Below are 23,084 nucleotides of genomic sequence, written 5' to 3' on the forward strand. Positions count from 1 at the left end.
AAACTCATGACACCATAAGCCTTCTAGGAATCAGATACACAGTACTTACACAGGGAATTGTCATATTAATAGGAACCTGTCATTTCCACAAATTGCTTTAGATAGCAACACTTTTCCATAATCAAACACAAGTGATAATGCAGAATATATATCTACTATATGGAAGTATTATTCCAAATCCACATCACTTAATCCTGAGAAGTAACATCCTATGCATGAACCATTCCTCTTAATACAGTATTATGAGCCTAGAGATGAATGACTATCATGTTAGAAACATTTTAGACCAGTGCCTAATGCAAAAGCACCATTAGAATGTATATCCAGGAAGAGAGAAGCTGTATTGAGTGAAAATGACTTAGCGGGAGCCATAACCCATTTCCACTCCAACACAGCTCTGGAGGAGCATTCTCCTTCTCTCTTACAACAGTTTGCAATCTCTGCAGTGAGAGATTGGAAATTATTTGTCCAGGAATAAGATAGCTGTGTGTATCAGACTAAGTGCCCTCACCCTGCTAAAATGCACAGCCGAACTTAGACATGGAGACCTTAAAACAAATTCACCTAAGTAACAGAGGAAGTTGATTCTGTAGCCTATCTCTGGAGATGTGGCTTCAGCTTCCTACCTAGTGCTTGCTCCTTTCAGTGGTTTCTTCTCTCTACTTGCATGGGTTAGGGCGTGGATTCTTTTTTGTGACACCTGGTACCTCCACCCAAAGTAGTTCCTCACAGTGCCCAGGACATGTGGGGTGCTGTGCCTCGGGGAAATAAATTATGCTAATTAATGGGCATGGGCTTAGAAAACCCTATACAGAATGGAACTAGGAAGTACATCAACAGAAACCGCAGCAAAGAAATGTCACAACCAAAAATAACAATATAATATTGAAAGACTTTACTGGGAGCAGGAAAATAGGACCTGGAAAGGAAAGGGTTAACAAATAAGTACTACCTCAGTGGTCTCCAACATTTTAAAGCATGAGATCACTTTTTGGATTTAAGTGAAATCCAGGATCCACCTCAAGACCTTGCCCCACCTCCTTCCTACTTTTTCTCCAAGGCCCTGCCCCTGCTCACTCCATCCCTCCCCCATCCTCCCTCACTTTTATCAGGCTGAGGGCAGAGGCCTGGGGTGTAAGGGAAGGGGACATGGACTCTGATCTTGGGCTAAAAGATTTGGAGTGTAGGAAGGGTTCTGAGTTGAGCCTGGGGCAGGGAGTTGAGGTGCAGGAGGGGGTTCAGGGTGCAGGCTTCGGGAGGGAGTTTGGGTGCAGGACGACTCAGGGCTAGGGCAGGGATGTGGGGTGCAGGAGGGTTCGGGACTGGGGCCAGGGTTTGGAATGCAGGCTCCAGCTGGGCACTGTTTACCACTGGTGGCTTCTGGGTGGTGGTGCAGGGGACTAAGGCTTAACCCTACACTGGCTCTCCCAAAAGCAGCCAGCAAACTCTCTCTCTCTCCATCCCTGGTCCCTCCTCCCATACTGTGTGGAGATGAGGTACGGGGTGAAGGGAGGGGCACCCTGACATCAACATCCCCACTTCTTCTTCCTGTGCCCTGCACAGCAAACAAGAGGCTCCCAGGGCTAAGGAGCAGCTCCGAGGCAGAGGGCAAGAGCCGCGCGGCAGTGCTGAGAGCGGCAGATGAAGTGCCAGCACTTGATAGGCCAAACCTGTCAGGATCATCTGTCAAAGGCTCCAAGATCTACCAGTAGATCCCGATCCTCTGGTTGGTGATCACTATACTACATCATCCAGAAATCAATCAGTTTTCCACCTCCCCACATTCACAATTCTTCATTGTGAATGATGACTAGCTTAATTGTGATGTCACACAGCTCCCCCCCCCACCATTATATTTTCCCTTGGGTGGGACCGAGTCCTTGGCTGGCTTCCTAGTCTGGAACTGTATGGAGGTCTTGGTTGTTTCTTGGCAGTCAGCTCCATGTCAGATCTTTGTCAGTCTGGACACTTAACTCATGCCCTTGATATCCCAGTACTTCAAAGACTCCCTGACAGGGGTGTGCTTAGGATTTCAGGGGCCCTCTGTAGTACTATTAAACTGAGGTCCCTGTGTCCAATGGCAGCTGGGGGGGGGGGATGATGTTTTTTAGAGATGTGATTTTATAATCTTCAGCAACACACACACGCGACATATTTTAAAAGCCAATTTTAAACTAAAGTTGACTAATGCAGTAAATTCAGAAACTGACAATATATACCTGGGGTTGGCAAATACCTGTTCAATGGTTTCATTACCACGTGAATGGCTCTTTCACAGGTTCAACCTTCTGCTAATAGGTCTGGCAGGCTTTTGTGGCTTTTATCTAGATCCTCTCTGGAGGAGGCAGAGCCACAGGAAGAGGCAGGTGGGTGGACATTAAGACCAAACGGTGCCCTAAATTTTCAGGTGCCGTACGCAGCTGTCTATCATGCCTATGGGTAAACGGCAGGTCTGCTCCCTGATAAAAACCTCCCTGCTCTGCTTCTCTCAGCTTCTAAGCCTAAAAGTGAAACTAAAACTAGTCTCTTTGTATCTGAGCAGAGGTCAGTTAAGATATATTGGGGCTCTGGGCCCAAAGAATATTTGGGATCTCTATATTCCCTCCTGGACATGAGCCCCCTCCCCCTACTTCTCCCCTCTCCTCAGGCTTGGCTGGAAGCTGGGCTGTGGTAAAAGTGGGAGCCTGGACCACTGTCAATTCACCTGGACTGGGACACATGCCTGGAGGGTGGGCAAGGACACACCCTGGGGGCTACTCTCAGGCATCCTGCCCCTTGCTCAGGGTCTGGGGCTCCCCACATCTGCCCAGGCTTCCTGGGCAGTTCTTACCACAGTCTAGGGCAGTGGTTCCTAAACTGTTGGGGATGGCCCCTAGGGGGGCACAAAAGAACATTTAGGGACATGTGGGACGGTCCAGGCCTGCCCTGCCCCCACCCTCAGCTATGGCTCTGTTCCTGGATGCACCCCCACTCACCATCTCCAACAGCAGGTCCCTGCCCCACTCTTGGCCCCTGCTCCTAGAGAGGGAGTCATAGATCAGCTGGGGGGGGGGGGGGGGGAGGTCACTGAAAAAGTTTGCGGACCCTAGCCTAGCACAGCTATAAATACCATTTTGGCCTCAGATGTCCTGTCTTTTGACAAGAGAAAATGGCTTCTGTCAGGTCTGAAGGCCTCAGGGGGAAGAGGAGGAGCAGGAGGGTGGGAGAGGAGAAGCAAGGGGTCGGGCTCGCGTTCTGGCCACTCCTGCCTGGGCGCCGGGCATGGACCCAGTCAGCTTGTATGGTAATCCACCATTGTCTCTGAGTTAGGCTGAAGGGCTGATCAGCTGTGGCACATCACTGCTCCAGCAAACTGTTTGTCCATGTCATCCTATGCAGAACCCTCCCTTTTGGCCTTAGTAGGAATTTCTAGTCCTCTCTTTCCCCATCCCTGACTCAAAGCATGCAGGGAAATGGCATCAGAGGGTTCTGGTACCCATTATTATTGTGATCCACAGAGTAGGATCCCCGGCCTAGAGGCTCAAGACAGTATTCTTGAAGCTGGCAAACTCCAAGCAGTGGTGACCCTGACTTTATTTCACGTGAACATTTCTTTGATGAATCTCCAGTTTTAGAAACAGAAAAGATAAAGATTTCGGTATCAATCTTTATTTGTGACATAATGGCCTTATCGTCGTGGAATTACAAAGGATGAGTAGTCTGCTACAAAATCTGCTACAAACTGAAAATTCCAGGGCATGTCAAAACAAATACAACACAAAACAAAGAAATACTGTATATTGATATCCTCTACCTTTGTGGGAGAAGTGTGGCACTATAGATTCGTAACCCTCTCACCAGCTAACCCAAAGTCCTATATTCCATCCTGAAGAAACCCAAATGCAAGGAGATTTTTTATAAACTTCTATCTCTACTCACAAAGACACAGTAGGAAAACTGCTAGGAATTAAAGTTATGCAATGCACTTTATTGGCTAAAAAAGAGATAACTGAAACAAGAAAAAAATTAAGAAGTTTAAGAGAATTTATAGAATCTGTTTCATCTTCTAAATAACATTATCTTACAGAATCATTTGCCTGCCAGAACCTGCCTGTGAAAGATATTGGGCTAATCTTTATGAACCTGATTATTGTTCTCTGTTTTGTTTAGAGCAACAAAAGGAGGAATCAATCCTGTCATTTTAAGTGGCATGTCTCTTTGCACTCAATCATTTATAATCTTCATTTAAGTCTTCATCCTGAGTAGCATTCTGTCCTGGGAGCGCTGTACCACACAAACAGCATCACTGGGCTGGGTTCATTAATCTTATTTCCGCAAGGAAGTCTGTTGTGTTACTACCAAAAGATCAAAAAGTTAGTGCTGTGAAATAAGTGTCTGCAGGCCAGCATTGCAAATGACACTTCTTTTTAAGTCATCGTAGTTTAAGAAGCACTTTGAAGAAAGGATTTACGTGCAAAAGTTCTATGGATTGTACCAGTAGCAGTTATCTGGAGCACCTGCTTACATAGCCACCTCCATCAGACGAGATGAGAAATATTGTTTTCTACCAAACAGGGCTATCTTAGAATAGGTTTCATTCCACAACATGATGAAAGTTTGCCTTCTAGCAACAGAAGAAATAATATTTTTGAATGCAGAAGGCTCGAAGAGTAGAAGATATACTCACACACAGTAGTAAGGAAGAAGAGAAGTGTATAGGCCAAAAGCACACAAGAAAAGACATAATATAGAATATAGATTAAATAAGGAGAATGTTATACAGGTTAAACCTCTCTAATCCAGCACCCTCAGGACCTGACTGGTACTGAACCAGAGAATTTGCAGAACTATATTAGGTTAATAATGTCTAGCAGCATTACCAACACTTCCACTGCTTACAGGGCTCTTAGAAAACATTTTGGGGTAAATTAGAGCTAAATAACAGCACAGAACATTGAGAACTAGGACTGGTGGCTGTAAACAAAATATGGAACTGTGGGAAACTTGTCCACACTCATGATAATTAGAAAACTGGCTAACTAAAATCATGCCAGACCAGAGAATGCCAGACTAGAGAGATTCAACCTGTACCATAACATTAACTTTGGGAGGTTATATGTAGATGCTCATCACATACGTATTCAGGATTCCTCTCAGCCCTATATTTCTACTCCTGCATACTACCCATAATTCCAGCAGCAATACCTGTAATAGTTCAGGGGATACCATAAGAAACAATGTCCTTGCTCCAAAATAAATGAGAATGAAAACTTTTGGGGCACATAGAACTCATCCCTAATGATTCATCCCTACTTGCAGCTAACTTGGCACTCCAGAGTTTTTGTAACTTCACTGACACCCACACATGGCTTTAAAGAGTTCCCTTCGGAAAGCGTTTAGAGTCAGTCAAGAATATATCATGTGGGAGGTTTGGGAAAGACCACAAACCTGGAGAAACATCAACTGCTTGGTAAATTAGGAGACAATTTCTGAAACTCCTACAATATCTATTGTCTCATGTAGTCTATATCAAACAGTACACAGAAGAAAAAAAGTCAACTGCTACCTCTGGCCTCCTATTGGTTGGCAATTTATATGTCAAAAAATAATCTGAAAGTGAGATGAACATTCAGATGTGTCACCACAATACAAATGCTGCTCCATCTGCCACTACCTGTAGTGAATTTAGTACCCACACAAATTAAGGTAAGTGAGGAGCAAGAAAGCAGTACATGAATCATGCATAACTACTAACTCAGAATCAGTGAAGACAAAGAGGTTGTGGGCACTACGCAGAGAGAGACTTATAAAGAAGGAAGATATTTCCAAATCTTTCAACTGTTCTTCAGGTGAAAACCCAATAGGCTAAATCAACAAACCTTGAGTGCCTATGAGATGCCTAAGTAAAAGTAACTTTGGCATGGATCACATCATTTAATTGCAGCATGTATTCATTGATTATTTCCAATGAACATAGGGACTCATATGGTCTCATTGTTCCCTTGTATTCCCCTCACCCTTTAACCATTGTTGTCTCTTAACAGGTAAGGCTTACCGGTTCCGGTTAACCGGTAGGGGTTGGAGCAGCTCCCTGTCTGCCACAGGTAGGGGTCTGCTCCAGCTGTGTGAGGCCCTCCACAGACGGGCCGCTACAGCCAGCCAGCCAGAGCAACCTCTGCTTGTGGTGGGCCCAGCCTAGCCCTCTGCAATGGGAAAGGACTGCTCCAGGCAGGCAGCCAAAGCAGGTCCTGTCTGTGGCGGGCTTGGCCCAGGTGGGGCTGTTAAACGGTTAACCAATTAAATGGGATTTTACATCCCTAGTCTCTTGTCTTATACTTAGATTGTAATCTCTTTGGGGCAGGGCATGTCTTTTATTTACGTGTTTGCATGGCACCTAGCACCATGAACAGGCATACTACGTGCCACCACAATACAAATAATAATAATTTGGATACTGCAGCATCTGTATTAGTCAAAACACTGGGATGAATGATCATGTATAATTTTATGCATGTGGGGAATAGAGAGGAATAAATTAAGCCCTATTATTGAAAAGGATCCTAGTATGGTCAGATTCATAATGTGTAACATTGACATTTTTATTCCCAGTTCAGAAAGCGTCTCACATAAATTCTGTCATTCTGGAACTCATTATGCCGATTTTATAGGCCATGAAACTTCTTATAAGTTGACTTGGCAGGCTTCAGAATATGACTGAATGGGCAGGCATTTTATGATGAGCTAACTCAGTGGGACAGTTTGAATTCTCAACAAAGATCTACGTGGCATGATGCACTAATTACATGCAAGTCATTCAGACTCAGCAAAATGCTCCGTTTTGCCAGCAAAGGCATTAATATAAAAAAGCAGCCCCTGACAAGACTTCTTCCTCGAGGAGAAACATTACCAGATTTAGAAACTGATTCTATACATCAGGTTGGAATGGTTGAGTCATCAATGGATCCCAGGGCTTCACCCATGGTATTAGGCAAAGCCTTGAAACAAAGCCAAGATTCTGCATTAATGACAGGTGAAAGAGAAGTTGAATAGTAACAAATGCATACGCTTTGCCAGAATAGATATCTCTCTGGAATTCATGATGCATGGGAAATATACATCACAGTCCTCAATCTGGATGATTTAAAATTACTGAAGCTCTCTCTCAAGGCAATGCTTATCCCCAACAGTGGAAAATAACAATGTGTGTGTGTGAGGACAACGTGAATGGCAGTAAAAAAAAGAAAAGACTGCTGTAGGGAGCTAGGGCAAATTAAATTCTTGGGGATGAGGTAGCTTAGAAGGGCAAAGAATTTTTGAGGGTGATCAAAGAGAAAACTAACCAAACCAGCAATTATGTGTGAGAAGCTGAGGTACACATGTACTGGTCATACAGTATGTCACAATGGCACGCAGTTTAGAGAGGCATTTTGCTCAACAGCTTCCAGGATTGCTAGTTGGAACAGCTAGTTCAGGAACATACAATTCAACCAAGGCAAGAACAACCCCTCCTAAGTAAGAGACAGGGATTTATTGAAATAGTATTGCTAGTTGGGCAATTTAGTAACAACGCCTACAGCTCTGTTATAAGTCCACCATCCATGGAGACAGATTATACAAAACACTATTATAGGAAAAACCACACTGGAAAAGTAGCAGTGGCCCGTTCATTATCCTTTCACCAACAGCAGCCACTATCAGCTGCTACAGACAGAGGTGCAAGAAACCTTTCTGTAGGTGGTTACAGCATTACTTGCTGCCAGGGAATAGTAAGAGCTTGCTGAAAGCTGAGAATTCTTTGATTTTTTAAAAAAATTATAACATTGGATATTCTTGTTCTTGTTTTCCATATAAATATGTAATAATCAATGCTATCCTTTGACAATGAATTCTACAGGGTAATTTTACATTTGTTAAACAAAAAGCTTTGGTTTTTTAAAAACTTTTTATTAAGGTAAAGTTACAATAAAACATTAACATACTCCATCATATATGACGGATTCAGGAACAGGTTAATATTAAAATAACCTGCCTAAAGTTCTGGCTTTTTGAATTTTTCACTTTTCAATTTCAGTGAATAGCCTCCTGGTTTTATACCATGAGAAATTAAATTCCCTGTACTGTTAATTACTTTGTATGCATCTATTATGGCCGCTCTCCAATTTAAACAATTCCAAACTTTTCAAGTGCTCTTTATCTAAGAGTTTCCCCCCCCCCCATAATTGTAGACATTATCACCTGAGCCCCCCATGACTAGGATTAATTGCTTTACCTCCGGTAATAATAAAATTCCTTATCCTCTCTAACATCGTATTTGTTTCTTTGATCACTGCTATACATTGAGCACAGAACTTCACTGAACTATCCATAGTGTAAAATTTGGAGAGGATACAAAATTACTTAGGCTAGCTGAGAGTACAGTAGAGAACTCTAATGGGATGTAATATAGGTATGGAAGAAGAATGAGCATGGCAAACAAAATTCTTTGTTGACAAAAGGGTGTTAAAAGGAGGAGGGAGAAAAATTGTTCTCCTTGGCCTCTGATTATAGACAAGAAGCAATGGGCTTAAACTGCAGCAAGGGAGGTTTAGGGTGGACATTAGGAAAAACTCCCTGACTGTCAGGGTGGTTAAACACTGGAGTAAATTGCCTAGGGAGGTTGTGGAATCTCCATCACTGGAGATATTTAAGTGTAGGTTAAATAGACATCTATCAGGGATGATCCAGATGGTGCTTTGTCCTGCCCTCAGGGCAGGGGCCTTGATTTAATGACCTTGAGAGGTCCCTTCCAGTTCTAGTGTTCTATTATTCTAAAAACACACACTTTGGAAGACATAATTTGAACTACATACGGTGCACAGACTTTGAGGCCAGAAGGGGACCATCCTGATCATCTAGTCTGACCTCTTGCACATTGCAGACCACAGAACCTCACTCATCCACTCCTGCAATGAGTGAAGTCCTTGAAACTTGATTTAAAGAACCAAGTAATAGAAAACCCACAATTTACTTTAGTTCAAACCAGCAGGTGATGCATGTCCCCTTCTCCAGAGGAAGGCAAAAAAATTCTTAGGGTGACAATACATACTGCTGGGTCCTAAATGTACTGTAATCACTAAGGACATTTTTTTAAAGGCCTGGGTATTATTGTAACCAGCTCAAAAACATCTGCTCAATGCACAGTGGTAGTCAGAGGAGCAAACAAAATCTTAAGATATTTTATATAGAGAGAATGAGATAGAAAACATAAGCAAATTCCTATGAATGAGGCGGTTAAGCTTGTGGGATGTCTCGGAACTTTGAATGACTGTCAAAAATTAGGTAATTCCCAAGTAATTATTTTATGCAATCAGTTAAGTAAAAATTGCTACATGGCTATTTTGAGTACAATGCCAAATGAACGTGCTTTTAATAAGCTTTTTCAGTAATTATGCAGGTTTCTACAACTATAGGAGTAACACTGTTCTTCTCTTGCCCATACACTCAGCAATTACTACATTTGAGGAAGCAAAACTTGAGTAACTATTCTGGGCAAAGCTGCTAGACCCCGGACATAGGAAAAAATTGAGCCTCCACCCCTACATCTGTCCTGATTCATCTGCAGACCCCCTCCCAATCTATGGCCATGTATCTGCACATAGCCCATGAGCTGAGGGTGGAGGACAAGGTAGAGAGCTCTGTAAAAGCAGCAGAACAGCTGAAAATGGAGAGGCGGGTGCATGCACAGAGGAGGAAAAAAAAAAAAAAAAGGAAGCGTAAGGAGGGGCTGACTCAAACATGTTTGGCTTGGCCTATCCAAAACACTCTTTTAAATATCCAGCAGTGAACAGTCTCCTGCACCTCCTATTGAACGCCTTACCAATTTTAGGGCTTTACAATCACATTTCTCCTCTCCTTCCACCCTAAAATATTTTACTTACTGTACAGAGAAAAAACAGCAACACTAATGCCACACTACAAGCTATTAAGTCATAAATAGAATTAAGCTTTTAAAAACAAATCCATTTGAACTAAAAAATAGTTACAAGTCATAGCTTTAGTACAAAGAGTTCTTACTTTTCGTATACCCAGGGTGTTAAAAAAAATTCTTCATTTTTCAAATATACCTAAGTAGCTGGCTGGCTGCCTTTCTGTGATTGTGTTTGAAATGAAATCTTCATACCCATAAAATGAAAGCTTCCTAATTCTACTTGCTACTATCACTCAGGCTTTTCTGAATGTCTCATCTCAGGAATAGCCAATTGGAAAGCACTCCAGACCAGATCACACTATGCAAAACCTGCGAAGTTCTACACTCACAGGGTCTGCTCCATTTTTCAGGACAATTATAAGCACGCAGTGTGGTCTGAATCTGTGCCAATCTAGATGTGCTTTTGCGGAAATACTTTTAACGGAAAAACTTTTCCATTAAAAATATTTCCGCAAAATCATGCCAGTCTAGACGCAGCTGTTCAGTATATACTACTCCCCCAATTTGTGTGTCACCTGCAAATTATATCAATGGTGATTTTGTTATCCCCAAGGCCATTGATAAAAATATTAAGTAGTATAGGGCCAAGAATCTCTCTCTGTGGGACCCCACTAGAAACAGACCCAATTGAAAACAATTTCCCATTTTCAGTTATGTTCAGAGACTTATTAGTGAGACAGTTTCTAATCCATTTAACTTTTCACCCCAGTTCCATTGTAAGCTGTTCTTCCCCAACTATTTGTGACTATTTCTCAAATAACAGGACATCCAAATAAGAATAGAATTCAAAACCTGGTGGTGTTTCCCCATTATGATGAGTAACAGAAAACCAGCTAAGCAAAACCAAATGAACAATAATCACTTAAGACTTGATGTGGTGCAAGTTCTCAGTGGGGACAGATATTTTTTGACATTTGAGAAAATTCATCTTTAAAAACTGGACAAAATGAGCATACATTCCTACTGAGCATACATAATTCTTTAAAAATCACACCATCAAGTCTTTAGAAAGGGGCTGATTTCCTGCAGTTCATGTTTACTTCAGTCGGAAGGGCTGGAATTGTGCTTCTTTGAAAAATCAAGCCTTTGGGAATCTAAGGACGCCTCACCTAGTATATAATAATTATATACAAGGTAGGAAGTCCCTGCAAGCATTCATGAGGAAGGAGAACAGGGATGATTGCTATGGTTCGGATTGGCTCAGGACGGCACAGACAGCCCCTTCTGCACTAAGATCAGACAGGAAACAGGTTGTCAGACAATAAATAGCCCACATGGATCTGGTAAAGGAAAGAGAGGCGGGGAACCTTTTTGAGTCAGGGGTCACCCCCCCCCCCAAAAAAAATCTTTCAGGGGTTGCACAAAAGCCTTGTTTCTTAAACTGAGTTCCGCGGAGAACTCACAGGTGTGCCGCGACCGTTTGAGGAAAAGTAACGGTTGCTAGAGCCGCTGAGATGCAGCGGCTGGTGCGAAGGGTGGAAGAGGTGAGCGAGTGGTGACGCAGCAGTGACACGGCTGGAAATGAGGCAGCGATATCTGCATTCCTCTTCAAGTGCTTCCGCTGTCTTTAGCCCTTGCTTGCTACTCAGGACAGCTGAGGGGAGCCAGATACAATGTTCCTTCTTTGTTGGACAACTTTTTTTTATTTAAGGGATAGTGATTGACAGGTTATGTTTGGAATACTTAGATTAAAAAAGATGTTCCACTTTTCAAAAGATAATTAAAAAGATACTTAAATTATCATTGGGCAGTGAGCGAATATTGTAATTTTCAATAAAAGTGTCGTCTGGTGCTCAAGGGGCAAGGTGTATGTGGTGTTGTGGTTCCCCCCCCACCAACCCAAAACTCTTTGTGTTCTTCATAAAAAAAATTATTGTTTGGTGTTCCTCAGTCTTAAAAAGTTTAAGAAACACTGTACAAAAGTGAGGAGAAAAAAACCCACCACCCCCAAATCACTCACATGGCCCCAAAATGAGAAGCAGAAAGACATTTTCCACATTCCCCTCACACACCAGAGCCTATGCGGGCCCAGGTTAGTAGAAGTTGTGGGTCCCCCTAGGGTTTGGGATGGGGCAAAAAATGAGGAGTTCAGTGTATGGGAAGGGGTTGTAGGAGTGGATTGGGGGGTCTGGGAGGTTGGTAGGGTGCAGGAGTGGGCAGGGGGTGAGGGCTCTGGGCTGAAGAGAGATGCAGGAGCAGGGTGGGGGTGCAGAGTCTGGGTGATGGGGGGCACTTATCTGGCACAGCTCCCTGGGGAAGTATCCCGCCACTCCTAAGCACCACCCTCTGCTGCTCCTATTGGCTATGATTATGGCCAATCAGAGTGGCAGGGGAAAAGCCTCCAGGCAACTCTTAACTGAGTTGCCTTTTCATAGAGCCACTTCCTCTCCCGCACCGGTCAGATCCAGTCCTGGCTTTCCTAGATCCAGCCCCCATGGCTCAGGGCTCCCCCTGTCACAGTAGGGAGCCAGTGCTGGCACTCCAGCCCCACGGGGCAAGATGCGGGGGTAGACGGTGCTGGAATGCCAGCATGGGCTTCCTCATGCTAGGAGAGGGGAGTCCCGAGCGCCTTGAGGGCTGGATCTAGGCATGCTGGAGGCCGGACCTGGCCTCCGGGTCGTAGGTTCCCCACCCTTGCTCAATAAGGAATCTCGAGTTTGTTTCCTCTGGTGAGTGTATCTCAAGGCCTCATACCAGCTCATTTATTTGAGGCACTGGTGCAGGTACAAAAACCTAATTGCACAGTCCAGGATGTGCACAATTAGCCAGGTGCACTGATCGATAGCTATTTGAACTATGCTTGTACCTAGGGATCCCAAACATGACCATTGTGGTAGGTGCTGTAGAAAGAGATGAGAGACAGCCCCTGATGTAAACATTACACTCTAAATAGACAAAACAGACAAAAAGGACCAAGGAAGATTTGGAGCTCTAAAGTAGAGAAAGGTGTCGTGATTTCATGGCATGTACATTGAAACAAGGCTCTTGACTGGTTCTTGCAAAAAATCAGATGGGGGGGGGGGATTATATATATATGTATGAAGAGTATAGGACGATTATATATATATATGTATGAATTGCTTTTAAGAATGGCACTAGTGCTGTTATAAACTCTCCAAGCCACTTATATTCATTTTTAAATGTGACTTTTTTGAATGAGCAATTCTAACATTGCATCAAGGATTGTTTTGCTTTGAACTAAAGCAGACATTACATTTGAATAAACTGTGTTTGGCTGTCTTGTTTCATTCTAGAACTTCAATGGGATCCTGATCATCCAAAACCCTGGGCAACATCAAAATATTATCTGATAATCAGCAGTCAGTAGAATAGGTCACAAGCTTATTAGAAAGAGAAAGGAAAACAGTAGCGATTCAGATAGTTGGTATTCAATTAGAACATACTCGGTCCAGAAAACCATTCTAGAGCTGATATGCTTAAGGAAAAAACGAAACAAAAAAACAACGTTTCCCCCCCCCAAGGAAGCATGCCAAACTGTACTGTAATTTATTTCATGATGATTCGCAATGATCAGGCCTTACAGCCCAGCTGGAAAGCCAAATCATGTTTGCCAAACACTATGGCTACGTCTAAACTGGCATGATTTTCCGCAAATGCTTTTAACGGAAAAGTTTTCTGTTAAAAGCATTTGCAGAAAAGAGCATTTAGATTGGCACGGACGCTTTTCCGCAAAAGCACTTTTTGCGGAAAAGCGTCTGTGCCAATCTAGATGCGCTTTTCCACAAAAAAGCCCCGATCGCCATTTTCGCAATCTGGGCTTTTTTGCGCAAAACAAATCTGAGCTGTCTGCACTGGCCCTTTTGCGCAAAAGCTTTGTGAAAAGGACTTTTGCCCGAATGGGAACAGCATAGTATTTCTGCAAGAAGTACTGATTTCAGACATGAGATCGTCAGTGTTCTTGCGGAAATTCAAGTGGCCAGTGTAGACAGCTGGCAAGTTTTTTCGCAAAAGCAGTAGCTTTTGCAGAAAAACTTGCCAGTCTAGATGCAGCCAAAGGTGATGAGTGCAGTGTTAGAACCTACACAGAATAGAAACCGTATAATCATAGAAATGTAGAATTGGAAGGGGCCTCAAGAGATCAAGTTCATCCCACTGTGCTCAGGAAGGGCCAAGCAAATATAGACCATCCCTGACAGGTATTGGATCAATCTTTTCTTGAAGACCTCCAATGAGGGGGATTCCATAACCATCCTTGGGAGCCTACTTCTGAGCTTAACTATACTTACAGGATTTCCTAATGTCTAACTTAAATCCCCCTTGCTTCAAATTAAGTCCATTACGTCTTGTCCTTCCTTCAGTGGTCATGGAGAACAATTGATCACAGCCATCTTCACTGATAACTACTCATCGAGTACAATCTTTTGACCAGTTGTGCACCCACCTTACAATGCAGGCCTGGGCAAAATATGGTCCGGGGCTCAGGGCCGGCCTGAGACATTTTGGTGCCCCAGGCGTCTAGCAGCGCTGCCCCTGGGGCACCTGGCCCCACCTCTGGGAGCACAGCGCATGCGTGGGACTGCCCCCAGGATGCACGGCCCCGCCTCTGGGCGCACGACGTATGCACGGGCCTGCCCCTGGGGCGCGTGGGCGGACGCACATCGCATGCGCTGCCCAGTCAGCCCACCCACCGCCGATGGCACGCAGCCCAGGGCCGCCCGGGGTGGGCTGTCCCTGACTGTGCAGGGCCCTGCGGCCGCGGAGGGAAGGGTGCTGCTGGCCAGTGCTGTGGGGGTTAATACAGCACCCGCCCCGGGCAGCTGCTGCAGCCCACCGGGAGCCGGGAGCCCCCTGTAGGTTGGCGCCCTGGGCAGCTGCCCGGCTAGCTCACCCCTTAGTCTGGTCAGGCATGGGGTGGATCTGGCCTGCCAAGCCACTGGATCCAGCCCATGGAAGCAGCGGGCCGTAGGCAGGCTCCCCTGCTTGCCTTGCAGGCTGCTCAGAAACATGGCTGCCAGGCCCTGTTTCTGTTTCAAAACTGAAGGGAAGAGGGGGAAAACTTCAGGAGCTGCCCTACTACCAGCACAATCCCACTGGCCGGTTTCTGGCTAGAAACTGGCCAATGGGAGCTGCCTGTTTGAACAACAGGTAGCCAAGAAAAACCATACCTCCTCTCCTCGGCTCAGTTATTCACTGAAGCACATGGCCAGGCAAGTAGGTTAGCTGGCTGGGAAACTTCTGAAGCAGGCAGGCAGGCAGGTTTGACTGCTGGCTGGTAAGTCTCCTGGCCAGAACCTGCCTCTAGCACCCCAGCTCCTCTCTTCCCCAACCCTCTGCTATCCCAATCAACATACCCAAACCCTCTGCCCCCCTCTTACACCCATAGTCCCTCCCAGATCTAGCACCCCAATGCCCTGCCCCAGATCACAATCTCCTCCTACCCTAGGTCACATCTCAAACCTCTGCATTCCAGTCCCCTAGGTCACAATCACCTCCTTCATCCAAACTCCCTCCCAGACTCCATTCTCCCTCCTGCACCCCAATCCCTTACCCCAAGCTCCCTTCTGTACCCAACCTCCATCCCGGACTCCGCATCTCCTCCATTAAGATCATGGAAGAGTGCGACCCTCGACCACTTTCCAAAATCTTGGAGTGGCCCCCTATCAAAAATTATTGCCCACCCCATTACAGTGATTTCAGCTGGATCACATTTCCCTGGTTTGTTTCTGAAAATAGCAGTAGAACATGACAATACATTCAATTTACGAAATCCTGGCAAGTGCACATCACCATATCATTTGGTGTGGAGAAGTCAGCATCTTTAAAGGATCCTTACCATGTTGCCTCACATTATGTAAGACATGGGGTGAGTGTATATTGCAATCTGTGAGGGCATATTTATACTTTGAATGGAATATACTTACTGCGATATGAAAAGTACAGAAGAGACAAAGTTCACTAGGCCAGTTCATTATGCTTCCCTAAATAAGACGGATGTTTTTGTATTCACGGATGCATAATGATCTGGCCTCATGACTAAGGCTAAGGTCAGATTTCCAAAAGAGTTTCCATCTATTTATGTGCCTAAATGAAGAGGCCTTTACCACTCCCACCGTTTTCATGGAAGCAGTGTTGAAACTCTGGCTACTTCCATCAATGCCTAAGTGAAAATCTGGTTCAAATGCAGGACACTGAACTCTGCCCCTGTCCATGAGTCTGAGATGTGAACAGGAGTGACCTCTCTTTGCTGATGGTGGGGGAAAAGAAACCAAAACAAAAAACCACATAACTGAGCGGCTCGCTGGACTGGTTCCAGCTGCCCATACAAAGAAATCATGAATTCCACCCTCACTTCTTAAGTTCTATCCTGGACATTGTGACCATTCCAACAGTACATTCCACCTGTTATTTTAAAGTGACAGTTACCTGATAAATAGACGGTCAGTTTTAGGAAATCCCTTTTTGTCCCCTCCCCCCGCAATGTGCAAAGGCCCTCTGTTGGATTTGAAAAGAAATCATACACTTGACATAATATAATTCCTTAATGCTCAAGGGTGAAGAGCAATCACAGTACTTCTATCAGCACTGACACAGGTTGAATCTCTCTAAACAGAGACTCTCTGGTCTGCAACATCCGTAGTCCATCAGGATCATGGATATTTCAGGACCAGAGAGCCCCAGTGGCTGGGGAGGTCAGGCTGGGAACCCTGCTGTGGTGGTGGTAGGCCAGCAGCCCAGCTGGACTGGTGGCAGGGGAGCCAGAAGGCTTGAAGCCCTGACTAGCAGGTGGCAGCTGCCCAGCAGGACTGGGGGAGGAGGGCAGGGAGCCAGCTTTAACCACCCCTAGTATGGTAAACTCCATTATTTAGGACCAGTCAAGTCTCGAGGGTGCAGGACCAGGTAGGTCCAACCTGTAGTAAACAGATATCAGTCTAATAAAGTCTATTCCCAGAATTCTTAGAATGGGAGCATGGTAACAAAACAGCAGCAACAGCCATAGAAAGGTAAGGATTTTTTTTTCCTATTTCACTGACTATATTTATTAAAACAATGATGAACAATTTCCTTTTTGAGTACTGCAGTTTTACTTTTATTCATATTTTGGAAGATAATCTGTCCATGTGTTTGCTTTTTTGTGTGTTAGTTTGGACCAGATGCTAACCTTTATATAAATTATATCACTCATTGTTCATTCATCTAGCCGTAGTTTGGTAACTTAATTCTTTTTGAAGAATCAAGTGGGATCCGGACTGTTATGGTTAGAATTTGAACACTTGAAGAATATCCCCTAATGGAGCCACTTTGCTGGCTTCCCTTTGTGCAAGGCACTGTGATTAAGCTTCTTGTCCTTGCTTTTAAGGCTCAGAATCAAGCATTTTGCTTGTCTCTCTGCCTGGTCTTCTTCCATCCCATACCACCTCCCCTTATTACATCACTTGTCTTTTTACAAAACCATCTCTCTCTCTTCTCTGCTGCCTTTTATAGATATAAAATCTCTCTGTCAAGCTTCCACCCTTGATTAATTCAACTCACTCCTGAAATCTCACGTTGGCAACACAGCATACAAAAAAGAGAGAGAGAAATAAAAGATTGCGTAACTTTACCGAAATGACCAAGTTATATGAATACCTGTTCTGATCAGTCACATTGTCATACATCCTTAACCTCTGTCCTTCACCTTTTGCCCTTCCTGGTGAAGGCTATAATCTCATTTGCCTGTCAAGTCCATAATTTAGGGCCTAGTCCTGAAAATACATATGCAAATTGCTTTACTCACATGAGAAGTCACCTTGACTTTCTCCTTCCCTTATAGTCTATTGATCTCTCACTGCTTCTGATCCTCACCCGTTATCACAGGTCTTCTCACCTCTACCACCTTCTTTTCTTCCTCTTTCAGGAGCATCATTTCAGAAAAATTCAGAGGAGAATGTGTGTGAGGAGGAATTTGTGTCAGCGTCTCTGCTTCTGCCACCTGCTGAAGCAAGAGCTGCTTTTCGGGGGTTAGCAGGCCACTCCATCGCAGAGGACGATGGGGCGAGGGCAAGCTGGTCCTATCTCAGGGTGTAAGGTGGGGAATGTTGTCTCACCAGTGGTCAGACTAAGACAGGGACTGGGGCTGGCTCACGCAGATCCAAGCCCGGATGCTCCCAGTGCTTCGTGTTCAGCCAGTGGAGTAAGAAGGGTGGCGCTGACAACAATTAGTGACTCTAGCCCAGCCTAACCCCACAGTGGCCCTGAATATCTGAGCGGGACACCAAAGGACTAACTGGTAAGGAGCAATGAAAATCTGGAGGGAAAGTTGAAGGCGGTGGGATGGGGGTAACAGTTTCATCTCCCCTCTAGCAAATGATGTCCTACCCTCTTTCCTGCTGGCCTCGGTATCAATTTTTGCTCTCCATAAAAGCCATTATCTCGTCTCTTCCCCACTAGCTGTATTCATACCCAATTCTCCATCTCTGCAGTCTACCAGCTTTTCTGGACCCTGGCCCTCTCCTAGATTTGACTATCTCACACCAATTCTGGCTTCTCTCGTCTTATGGACTTCTCCTGCGCTCCTACATCTGAAGGCCATGGCATTGCATGATTCCTCTCTTCCTCTTTTTTGCTTTCAGCTTCTTCCTCAATCCCTTCATTCAAAGCTCTGTCTTGGCTCTTCTCTCCCCCTTCAGGTCGCATTCACACAGTGGCCTATGCCTTTCCTCAGCTAGAGCTCATACTCCCCTCAGTTCTTCACTCTCTGCTGTAAGCTTCCACACTGGCAATACAGGTGACTCTCACTTCCTCTCTCCTTACTCGCCTCCTTTGGCCTCTAGTTTTACAGACACCCACTATTATCTTAATCACTCCCTTGACCTAGTTCTCACTAAGCATTTTGTTTTCTTCAGCAGTCCCACTTGATTGCTACTTTGCCTTTCAAGACTGCTCCCTGGTCATGACAATCAAACCAAACTCTCCAAATTAGCAGCTGCTCTAAACCTTTCTTTCTCTCCCCAATGAGTAAGCCACCACCTAAGGCAACATCTTCCGTTGCTGCGCTGGAGATCGATCTTCTGGTGTTCGATTTAGTGGGTCTAGTGAAGACCTACTAAATCAAACACTGACTCATAGACTCATAGACTCATAGACTTTAAGGTCAGAAGGGACCATTATGATGATCTAGTCTGACCCCCTGCACAGTGCAGGCCACAAAATCTCACCCACCCCTCCTAGAATAATCCTCTCACCTATATCTCAGATATTGAAGCCTTCAAATACTTTGAAGACCCCAAGATGCAGAGAATCCTCTAGCTGTGATCTGTACCCCATGCTACAGAGGAAGGCGAAAAACCTCCAGGGCCTCTGCCAATCTACCCTGGAGGAAAATTCCTTCCCGACCCCAAATATGGCGATCAGCTGAACCCTGAGCATGTGGGCAAGACTCATCAGCCAGACACCCAGAAAGTTCTCTATTGTAACTCTTATCATCCCTCCATTGACTTATTTCCCACTAATAATGAATGGTCAATTAGTTACCAAGATCATGTTATCTCATCAAACCATCCCCTTCATAAACCCATCTAGTTTAATCTTGAAACCAGATAGATCTTTTGCCCCCACTACTTCCCTTGGAAGGCCGTTCCAGAATTTCACTCCTCTAATGGTTAGAAACCTTCGTCTAATCTCAGGTCTAAACTTCCCACTAGCCAGCTTATATCCATTTGTTCTTGTGTCCACATTGGTATTAAACTTAAATAATTCCTCTCTCTCCCTGGTATTTATCCCTCTAATATATTTAAAAAGTGCAATCATGTCCCCCCTCAGCCTTCTTTTGGTTAAAGTAAACAAGCCAAGCTCCTTGAGTCTCCTTTCATAAGACAGGTTTTCCATTCCTCGGATCATCCTAGTGGCCCTTCTTTGTACCTGTTCCAGTTTGAATTCATCCTTCTTAAACATGGGAGACCAGAACTGCACACAGTATTCCAAAAGGGGTCTCACCAATGCCTTGTATAATGGCACTAACACCTCCTTATCCCTACTGGAAATACCTCGCCTAATACATAACAAGATCGTATTAGCCTTTTTCACGGCCATGTCACAATGGCGGCTCATAGTCATTCTATAATCAACCAGGACTCCGAGGTCCTTCTCCTCCTCCATTACTTCCAACTGATGTGTCCCCAGCTTATAACTAAAATTCTTGTTATTAATCCCTAAATGCATAACCTTACACTTCTCACTATTAAATTTCATCCTATGGCTATCACTCCAGTTTACAAGATCATCCAGATCTTCCTGTATGATATCCCGATCCTTTTCTGAATTGGCAATAGCTCCCAACTTTGTGTCATCCGCAAATTTTATTAGGACACTTCCACTTTTGGTGCCAAGATCAGCAATAAAAAGATTAAATAAAATTGGCCCCAAAACTGATTCCTGAGGAACTCCGCTAGTAACCTTCCTCCAACCTGACAGTTCACCTTTCAGTATGACCCGCTGTAGTCTCCCCTTTAACCAGTTGCTTATCCACCTCTCAACTTTCATATTAATCCCTATCTTTTCCAATTTAACCAATAATTCCCCATGTGGTACTGTATCAAAGATCACCTGAGCCTAAATATAGGGGAGCCATGAACTTGATGAATCTCTCTCTCTCTCTAAGTATATGGACATTCCCACATAAAAGGAAACTCATCAGAATGCTACATTCAGTAAGGGCCATGTCACTAAAGAGTGGCAGGAAAGATCTGATTGGCAGCCCCTCACAGACCACATAAGCGAGGAGCTGTCGGAGTAACAACAAACTGGCTTCCTGCTTCTGCTTCCAAGCCTGCTACTGCCAGCCCCTTAACACCAGCTTCCAGTGTTGGTTCACCCTGCACCTTGCTCTGATTGTTGTCTGTAACCTAAAGGCTTCACCCCAATGTCCTGGTAACCTGACCTGGCTTGACACCTGAACTTTGGTTTGCCCTCTGGCCTGTCTTGGAATCTGACCTTCTGGCATCTGACCCGGCCTGACTCCTGCTCTGACACTAGGTCAGATTGCCCTGGCCCTGGTCATGACAGTTTGTTCAGACATCCTTTAATTCATTCCCCCCAAATCTATCCAGCCTCTCCACTGACTCTTGAGGCCCCGAGACCTTCAGGCAGAGAACCTGGCACTGTGGACTCACACCACACACAGGTCTGCTGATGGGGGAGGGGGTGAAGGGGGTAGTTGGCCTGGTGATTCAAAGGGGTCTGGGGCTCCTGGCTACTTCTGCTGTTATTGGTGGCGAGACCCCTGGGCCCTTTAAATCCCTGCCGGAGCACCAGGCTGCGTGCGCTGCGCGGCTCTGAGAGCCAGGGTGAGGATACAGTTCCTCAGTCCAGGCGGTGCTGAGGGCTGGCTCCCCTGGCCCTGCCTCTCCTGCCCAAGGCCCCCTCCTTCCGGGGGTACAGAGCAGCCCCTCAACATCGTGCTTGGGGGCCCTTGGGAGCGGTCGGCCCTCTTGGCTACACAATGTGTATGCAAAGTACTGACCCTGCATGAGCAATTGGCCCAGTCGCAGGCTCAGGTGGCGCAGAGGCGCAGCCCCTCCAAGAGCAGCTAGCATGCTCACAGGGAGAAGGAGCGACATTATGTGCCTGAACAGACCGTGCATTACCTGCATCCGCTCCCCTGGTGGCACCGTCACACGATTCACTGGGGATCACTGGAAGCTTTGGGGATTCCTGAACCAGACAGGCTTCTCTTCTGGCTCCACCCCCAAGTGTACCGCACAGACCAGATTAAGATGGGGCCAGTGATCAGCTGGCTTTCTGGTAAAGCACTCAATTCCCCTCCCGCCCCTACTGGGGCAGGCCAGCTTGGTGCTCTGCGACCGGGATGCCTTCCTAACCATTTGGGATGACCTGCTTCTCATCTGCTCTGCAGAAGCGTCCCCAAGGGCAAGGCATGGTTGTCTCCTACACCACTCGTTTCTGTTGGCTGGTCATGATGTCAACTGGCACAAAGCAGCCTGAGTTTATCAGTTCTGGTGGGGACTCAATGATGAGGTAAAAGAGGAGCTAGCCATTCAGAGGAGAAGCTAATGCTCCTTTGCCACCAGGAAATACAAAGGTCCTGCCCCTCCAACCAAGGAATGTCAAGTATTATTAGAAAAAATGGAGAGAGGGTCACATTAAAATATGTCGTTTCTTGATGTTCTCCCATGATGGCCTCAATGGGGATGGTCTGGCCTCAACGATTTACTAGCTGCAATGACTGGGGGGACCTATCAATTGTCTCCATAGGGTCTAGTGTGGGTTTCAGCCTGAGAGGGATCTGGAGGGTTTTGGCTGCCTCCGCATCGATAAGGTTGGTGGAATACTGAGAATCTGTCACTTGCTAGTTTGGGGGTGCACTGAAAATCCCATCCACCTAGGTACTTTGTTGACCTTCCTTGCACTTTGATTCATGGCTGCAAGAACAAGAGGAAAGGAGAGGTGGCCCAACACCCCGAGTCTGTCCTTCTCACCAACGCCTATAGAACCAAGTCCTGAATCCCCTGCAGGCCAATATGGGTCTCTGGGGAGAGATCTGAACCTCTGTTTTTACTCTGGGAGATGCCCTTGTCTCCTGCCCAGCTTGGAAGAACTCATGAAATTGATCCATCCAGGCTCAGTAGGGGGATACAGGTTGGGCACCACTCAAGCTTCAGAACCACCCTATCTGCCCTCAAGTAGAACCCGACTTGGGAACCATGGAGTATCCCTGCATTTCCAGTTACTACTGAGATTGCAGGTCTGGGAGCAGGTGCAGGAGAGTGCCCCCAAACTAGCAAGTGACAGATTCTGAGTATTCCACCAACCTTATCGATGCTGAGGCAGCCACTCTAACTGGCGCATCAGAGGAAAAGTCAATATCAGCACACCCTGTAAGCTGGGTGCTTGGGTGGCTGATCAGGAGGGATTCAAATAATGCTCAGTCGATTAACTGAGTACCCACAGCTAGGTTTTGTTTGGTGCACATTCACACATGCCTCAGTACACATAAAAATGTTTTCTGCACATGGATGGAAAAGATTAGCAGGAACACTGGTCAATATGCCTCTAAGTAGATTATCATGCATTGAGCTAAGTGACTATTCATAACTAGTACTCCTTGACCCTCATTCCAGAACTTCTGAACTTCCCAGTATCTTTATAAGGCATACAATCTGGTGTGCAGAAGGCCTGGAGT

The 23,084-nt window shown here is 45.3% G+C and overlaps 1 protein-coding gene across 2 annotated transcripts in view; it reads right to left on the reverse strand.

Annotated features, from left to right (window-relative positions):
• Positions 1 to 23,084, reverse strand: part of SPTLC3 (serine palmitoyltransferase long chain base subunit 3) — a 118,394-nt gene that overhangs the window by 83,644 nt on the left and 11,666 nt on the right. The window contains exon 1 of one of the 2 annotated variants that reach the window (XM_075925655.1): positions 627 to 645. The exons of the other annotated variant lie outside the window; for it this stretch is intronic. The gene's annotated coding sequence lies outside the window, so the exon portion shown is untranslated. Of the gene's footprint in view, positions 1 to 626; positions 646 to 23,084 lie in introns of those variants that run through there. 2 annotated transcript variants of the gene reach the window in all.

This window comes from Pelodiscus sinensis, chromosome 3 (assembly GCF_049634645.1).
Source record: "Pelodiscus sinensis isolate JC-2024 chromosome 3, ASM4963464v1, whole genome shotgun sequence".
Taxonomy (NCBI): Eukaryota; Metazoa; Chordata; order Testudines; family Trionychidae; genus Pelodiscus; species Pelodiscus sinensis.